A 7,653-nucleotide genomic window follows, 5' to 3' on the forward strand; every position below is an offset into this window, starting at 1 on the left:
TGTTATTGGGCTTGGTTGAAGCATGAGAGATTGTAGCCCTAAGGAAGCATTGATGAAAACCAACTAACAATAGCAAGTAAACCAACTTGTTTTCGTCGGACCAATAACACAATTTTTAAATTTATCTTACATTTTATGAATACGTTCAAACAACAATATTAAAATTATATTTCATAACCTTTCAAATTTACGAAATACAAGAAAGAGATGAGATTGACTATAAAAATGCAAAATCTCTTTCACTTTGGAGAAATTTTAACTTGTACTACAAATACAAGTCTTGCAGTTTTATTTACTATATATCTCTATGGTATCATGATTTTCCTTACCTGAGTAACATGCGAAGGACCCAAATTATTTATTTATTTTATAGTATACTTTCTTAAGATTAAATTGATCTAATGTCTTAAAGAATCATGCATTATTTCAAAACTATATATTTAAATCCATGATTGAATCGATTTGAAGGAGTTCACACCATTGATATGGGAAAAAATATCTGAATTAGCCATGTCTTCATCTTCTTTCATGATAACCTGCATAAAATTGAGAGAAAAAATTAGCCCAAAATTATTGTCAACATATATATGGGTTAATTGAACTAGCATTCTTGAACTATCATCTAGATTTTAAATTAATCCTTAAACTTTAGCATGTTCTTGTTGAGTTTTTGAAGTATCAATTTATATCAAATGAGTCCTTTTATCAGCTTAGTTGTCAATTCAGGCGTTAAACAAAAACTTATATATGACATGGAACATATTTAGAACTATTCACATTACAACATGAACAATTTGGATACGACATGTATATAAAATGTACAATGTTGTTCATATAATTTAATCCAAATGTTTTAATTATGCTTCGCATGTCATATTATACCTGACATATAATGTCTTAACTAATAATTATAAGCGTGATTGAAAGATCTAATTTGATACGATATCGATACTTCATAACTTAAGAATAGTATTTTAGAGTTTAGGATTAAATTTAAAATCTAGACCATAATACGAGAATGACCAGTGGAATTAGCCATATATAGATCTTACTTGATCATCATCATCATCCTCATGATTGCTACAAGCTTGCCTTTGGGTTTCTCCAAATTCATCATTCTTGGCAAATCTTCCTCTCACTCGAGGTCGGCTATCCGCTAATGTCTTGCGGCAGACATACTACACACATATATATTTCATTGCAACATAAGTACTTTACTACAATGCAAACTCTGGTCCACGCATACACATGCATATACGTACATGTATACATATATTTGGTACCGTGATGTTGTGTATATGCATATGTATATATATGTATATGTATGAGAGATACCTTGATTTTCTTGGTGAAGTTCCTTTCATTGCGTTTCTTCAAGTACCTATTGATCTTTTCTCTTCTTTGTTCAACGGAGAGTTTTCCAACTTTGTTGAAAGTTGAATCTTCCAAGCTTGGCATTTCTGATGCTAATGTAGTTGAGCTCATTGTTGCTCCTACCAGTTGTTGATTGTCACAGCTTAGTCCCTTTTGCCACCATCACAAATAAAATAAACATGTTAATTCGATACAAATATTAATGTTGGTTTAAATTTGATGTTGAATATATTCAATACACGTGGATCAGAACTTCGATATGCATGTACCTATTGCAAGGACAACTTGATACTTGAATACGATATCTAGAAAAATATAATTCGATTAAACTTCGAAAATATTCTACGTCAAATTCGATCTAGCATCTAATGACCCGGTTAACATAATGATACTTTAAGAATTCAATTAGGATCAATATGGAATTTATATTAGAGTTTGGAACCTTTATTGCAATTAAATTCGATTATAATATACTCCTTTTTTTCAGCATGTGTGTACCTCTAGATCTCCGGGTTTAAATATCTGCTGCATTGAATCCGGGCAGAAAATCCCAGAATTATCGCCTTGAAAATCCAAGTCTTGTGGTAAAAGTTCATGAGGAGCCGTAAGAATGTTCCCGATGGTGAAAATCCCACAATTATCAGCAGGCAAATCAGCATTCATCGGCATGAAAGCCGCCATTGAAGTACTGCCGAGAAAAGAGCAAGAAGGAGACGAAGGGTTTAAAGGCACATAAGAATGCATCGAGGAAAAGCAATCGTTGTTGAAAACAGACGTCAGTAATGGCGGGGATGGCCCCGAAAGCGGGGCGGTTGTAACAAGGTGATGATGATCGCCGCCACCGTATTGAGATAGCCCATAATCGACGGGAAAGACGTCGGCGGGCGTATGAAGTTGAGGTTGCACTAAAGGAAGGTCTAATTGGTGTCCATGTTGAGTCAAAAATGGTGGAGGAACTGAAAAATTAGAAGGGGATTGATAGTGAGAGAAGTCTATGGAAGCTGAAATGTCGTTGTCGATATCATACGGTGAGTCGAAATTCTGGACAGATTGTTATTGTTCTCATCATCATCATTGTTGATGTTATTGTCATTGTCAGTGGCGGCGGCTGTGACGGTGGTACTTGTGGTGGCTGTGACGACGGAGTTGGTGGCAGCAGCAGTGGGATCCTCTGAAGGTGGAAATGTAAGCTTCTCGCCGTAGTTAGTGCTTTCATCGAAGCAACAATTACCAGAAGTCACCTCCGACCTTTGCAGGCCGGCATCGGAAAAATAAAAAAACGGCCCGCTAATAGGACTTGAAACATCATCCTGTAAAAAGAGAGAAGAAAATTCATATTAAAGGAACTTTCAAGCAAATTAGGGTTTTTCAAACGGGAAATACATGGTTTTTAATTCTACGTAAACTATAAGATTGAATTAAATTCTCGAATAAAATAGCTAATTAGGAGAATTTCATACGTAAAACACATGAAACAAGAACCGCATGTAAGGAAAAAAAGGATAAATTCGTCAAAAATCACTTAATATTCCCAGAATTCTTATGTATATATGTATGCATGCATGCATGCGTAATGAAGAAACTGGAGAATTACAAGTGGAAGCTGCTGCTCTTGTGGATGAATCACGTCTTTCAACATTGTTTTTGCTTCACTTTTTTCAAAAAACATTGACCCTAATTATCAAATTAGCTCCTTTGAAATACTAAAAATGCAGTGAAAAACAGAACACCAATTAGGTTTTTTTGTTTGTTTGGGAATTTCTAGAAAAACAAAAACAAAGTGTGTTAGCTGTAAGGGAAATAGGGAAGGAATATTTAGGGTATGGAAAGCTAAGTTTATATAAAGAGAGCTGGAGAAGTTTTAGGGTTATGTCTTAAACCGGGTTTAGCACTCTGGCACTCTCTGAATCCCTCCGACGATTGCGTCCGACCATGATTTCAAAAACACGACATGACATGGCTTTTTAGGACAATGACACGTGGATATTTTAAGTGATACTCGAATAATAGATTTTTTCCTTTTGGGGGGGGGGACTATTTGGCTATGCTGAAATTGAGCTGACCACGCCTTCACCCAATTCTTTCGCTTTTTTGCTTGGAATTTAAACATGTTTTCTGTTCTTAGACCTACACATTTCCCCTAACAATCCGCTCGTCAAATCCAATACTCCAGTATCAAAGTTTGTGTCCATGGAATAAAAAACCGAGTTTTTTCTTCTATCAAATCAGTTGAATAAAAAATTATTAATTTTATTTGGTTTAAATGATTATACAGAATCTTTAATGAATCTCTCCAATAAATTTTATGTTAATTCAAGGTTTAAATACTAAATATGTAAAAGTTATCGAATGGATCGGTTTAACCTATGAATCAAGAATTGGTAATTTAAAAACTCATTGGTTTAGTGTTCTCGTTCGAGTCATGCATTAATAAAGACTGACTTTTGAAATAAATTACAATATATATATATATATATATATATATTTTTATTGAAAAAATCTGTAAATTTGAGATTATATGCCGAGATATACTGATACCAATCTAATGGAATACTGCACGGGTTGATTTGGTGAATTGACACACGAGACATGTGGTGATGAGGTCAACGAGTACAAAACGTACAGTACGGTAACAACAACCGTACGGTTGGCTTGGATTAGGTCAAACCGCACAAAGTATTAGTACATTATACGAAATACTGTATGCTCCGTTTTATTAGGTCAACTTGTCTTTGACCTATTTACCCTTTTTTATTCGTTTCTAAATTATTTTATGTATTAAAGAATAAAAATTTAAAACTCGAATCAATCTAATTCAAAACAATACAATTTAAATATAACATTGTTGTAACTTAATCATCGTGATGTGGTATATTTTTTTTTATAACATTCCCTTCGTACAACTGAGTGATGCCGGAATACTCGGCCATACAAGCGTCATTAGCAAGTGGTTTTGGGAATGAATATCAATCTTTACGTTAGGAAATAAATTTAATATTTTTTAAAAGGATAAATGAAAATATTCATAGAAAATATAAAAAAATTATTAACTCTTTGATCCATCCCTAATTGCTTCACGACTATCATGTCTACCAAAGAACAAGATGTCTATAACGGAATCAACGTTGCTTGTTCGTAGTGGTTCCACTTAGACCACGACCGACTAATATGCTCACCCAGCATGATGCTTGTTCGAGTACTCACTTATTGACCCATTGATTCTGGTTTGTGCACGATTGTAAATTAGATTGTGTTTATCAGATATAACAAATTTAAGAAAAAAATTAAAATAACAATTTATAATTTTCGTAATTGATTGTTACCTGTTCAATTACATTTATAATTTATTATTATCGGTGTGATTCTACTTCACATCGCTACTTTTTATACTAACAGTTTTGACCACACTATTAGTACCATATAATGATTATTATTCTATTATTCAACCGTTATTTAAATTGATCTTAGTATAGATACGCCATGCAAACTAGACACTAATAAGAATGTTGTCATCAGGGCGACCGGCAATCGACTTAATTGACTAAAAATTCAAAAAGCAACAAGAAATGAGTTAATTGCCTCGTGCATCCTCAAACCATGATTCTTATTTTAAATTGTTCTTTAATCTTTTAAACATTTTAATTTTATCGCTAGAACATAATACTCATTTTAGAATAGTCCTCAAACTTCTAAATATTTAATTCATCCCAAACTATAACCATCATTTTAAATTAATATCGAGACCTTTGAACATTTCAATTTCATCCAAAACCATTAATATATGCAGTGGTGGATCCACACCTTAATTAGGGTGGGCAAGTGCCCATCCTGGAATTTGATATTTTTTTATTTGTTATTCATTTTCATAATCATGTCCACCCAAATATAAAAAACGTACGTTGTTAACATATGTGTACACACTCTCAAAAATATTTTTGAAGCATTCACTAGATATATGCTAATCACATCTCATGTGTTAGACCAAGCTATATTATTATATGTTTGAAAAAACTAGTTTAAACTATTATCGAAACTAATTGCATATTTAGCTAAATTTGAGGATGAAATTGAAGATTTGAAAGTTTGAAACCGATTTAGAACGAGGATCATAATTTGAGGATAAAATTGAAATTTTCAAAAGTTTGAAGATTAATTTAAAATAAAAGTCATAATTTAAGGATGAAATAAAAAAATTAAAAATTTAAAAACTAATTTAAAATAAAAGTAATAATTTAAAAACTTGTGACACAATTAACTTATAAAAATTTGGTCATCATCAAACAACCTATAAATTAAATTTAGACATTTCAAGATCGAATCTGATTCATAGATCAATATAATTTTATTTCAATACATTATGTAAAATCTATAATTATACATTTAAAAAAATAAAATAATTTATTAAATAATGTCAGTGATAAAATAGAAAATTATTCTCATTAAAGGTTTTGGATTTGAACAACTATATATGTAATGTGTGTTATCAATAAATTAAAAAAAAATAAATATATATTATATTGTAATCAACTTTGACTATTAAAAAATTAAATAATTTAATCGACTCGACCCAACTTGTACATCTCACATAGGGATAGGTTCGGGTTTAAGGTGAAAAATACATGAATCGGCCCGAAAAAAATATAATTTTACATTATATATTTATAAATAATTACAATAATACCCTCTATATATTATTTTTTCAATTAAGTCACTGTTTTTATTGAATAAAACTAATATTTTTTATTATTTCGGGTCGGGTAGGATTTTTGAGTTATATATTGGGTCGGGTGAAATATTGTTTCATGTGGGTCGAATCGGATCTCGAGTGGATGAGTTATTATTCTCGGGTCAAGTCTGGTTGATCAAAAACCCGACCCATGATGATCCTTAATTTCACATGGCTCCTCTTTTTCTCTCTCTCTCTCTCATTCCTCAGGTGCAACTTAGGTGGCGTTTGGTTCGTTGGAATGTTTATGAGGGAATTGGAATCTGTCAGGAATTGGAATCCAATTCCGTATTCTGTTTGGTTCACAAACATGTCAGATGAATTTGATTTCAGTAATGTAAAATGACAGAATTGTCCTTCTTGTTTTTTACTTTATTTTAGTTTGTTTTACAACTTACATGTAGTAATATATTATAAAAAATAAAAAAATATTAATTTTTTTTATTGATTGATTATTCATTTCAATAAATTATAAAAATCATGCTAATAAATATTATAAGTTAAAATAATCGTAATCAAAATATGTTAATAAATTACCAAAAGATAGAGCAATATTTTAATACATTCCAATCGGAGTATGTTAATTAGTTACCAAAAACTATTTTTATTCAATATATGAATTAGAAACCCGACCCGACACGACACAAAATAAAAAAAATTATTCAATAAAAACATTGACTTAATTGAAAAAAAATTATATATGGAGGGGTATTATTGTAATTATTCCTAAATATATAAGGTAAACTTATATATTTTTTCCGGGTCGGTCCGTTTTTTTCACCCTAAACCCGAATCCGACCCGACCCGAATATCACACTTAAAAGAACCTGACCCGACTCGACCCGAATATCACACTTAAAAAACCTGACCCGAACAAAATAAAGTTTCATCCGACCCGACCCGAATATATGAATTAGAAATCTGACCCGACCCGACCCGAAATAATAAAAAATTATTTTTATTCAATAAAAACAGTGACTTAATTGAAAAAAATATATAGAGAGGGTATTATTGTAATCATTCATAATTATAAAATGTAAAATTAAATATATTTTCGGGTCGGATATTTTTCACCCTAAACCCGAACTCAACCCGAATATCACACTTAAAAAAACCGACCCGACACAACCAAAATAAAGTTTCACCCGACCCGAAATAATAAACAAATATTTTTATTCAATATATGAATAAGTTACGAAAAGATTGATGAGGGTAGTATGGTCAAATTTTAATTCCCTCCAACAAGGGAATTGAATTCCATCCATTCTTGGATGAAATTCACTTTCCTTCATTTAATGGAAAGTTGAAACCATGAGAGATTCCAATTCCCTTGAAAAACTTGAACCAAACATGGGAAAGTGGTGGAATTGGATTCCAATTCTCCCAATTCCAAGGGATTCCATCCAACCAAACAGGCTAAACTCTCGAGATAACGTTATCGAACAAATTATTTCACGAGATAATGCTCTCCTAAGATTAATTGGTCAAATAGGGTGAAATCTACAGTGTTTGACGTATGTCGCCATGCTATCCGGGCGACCTACTAGGTCGCC

General features: G+C 31.9%; 1 pseudogene; it reads right to left on the reverse strand.

Moving 5' to 3' along the window:
* Positions 1–440: 440 nt before the first annotated feature.
* Positions 441–3,013, reverse strand: LOC120218099 (annotated as a pseudogene).
* Positions 3,014–7,653: the final 4,640 nt, after the last annotated feature.

This window comes from Hibiscus syriacus, unplaced genomic scaffold (assembly GCF_006381635.1).
Source record: "Hibiscus syriacus cultivar Baekdansim isolate YM2019G1 unplaced genomic scaffold, ASM638163v2 tig00110195_pilon, whole genome shotgun sequence".
Classification (NCBI taxonomy): domain Eukaryota; kingdom Viridiplantae; phylum Streptophyta; class Magnoliopsida; order Malvales; family Malvaceae; genus Hibiscus; species Hibiscus syriacus.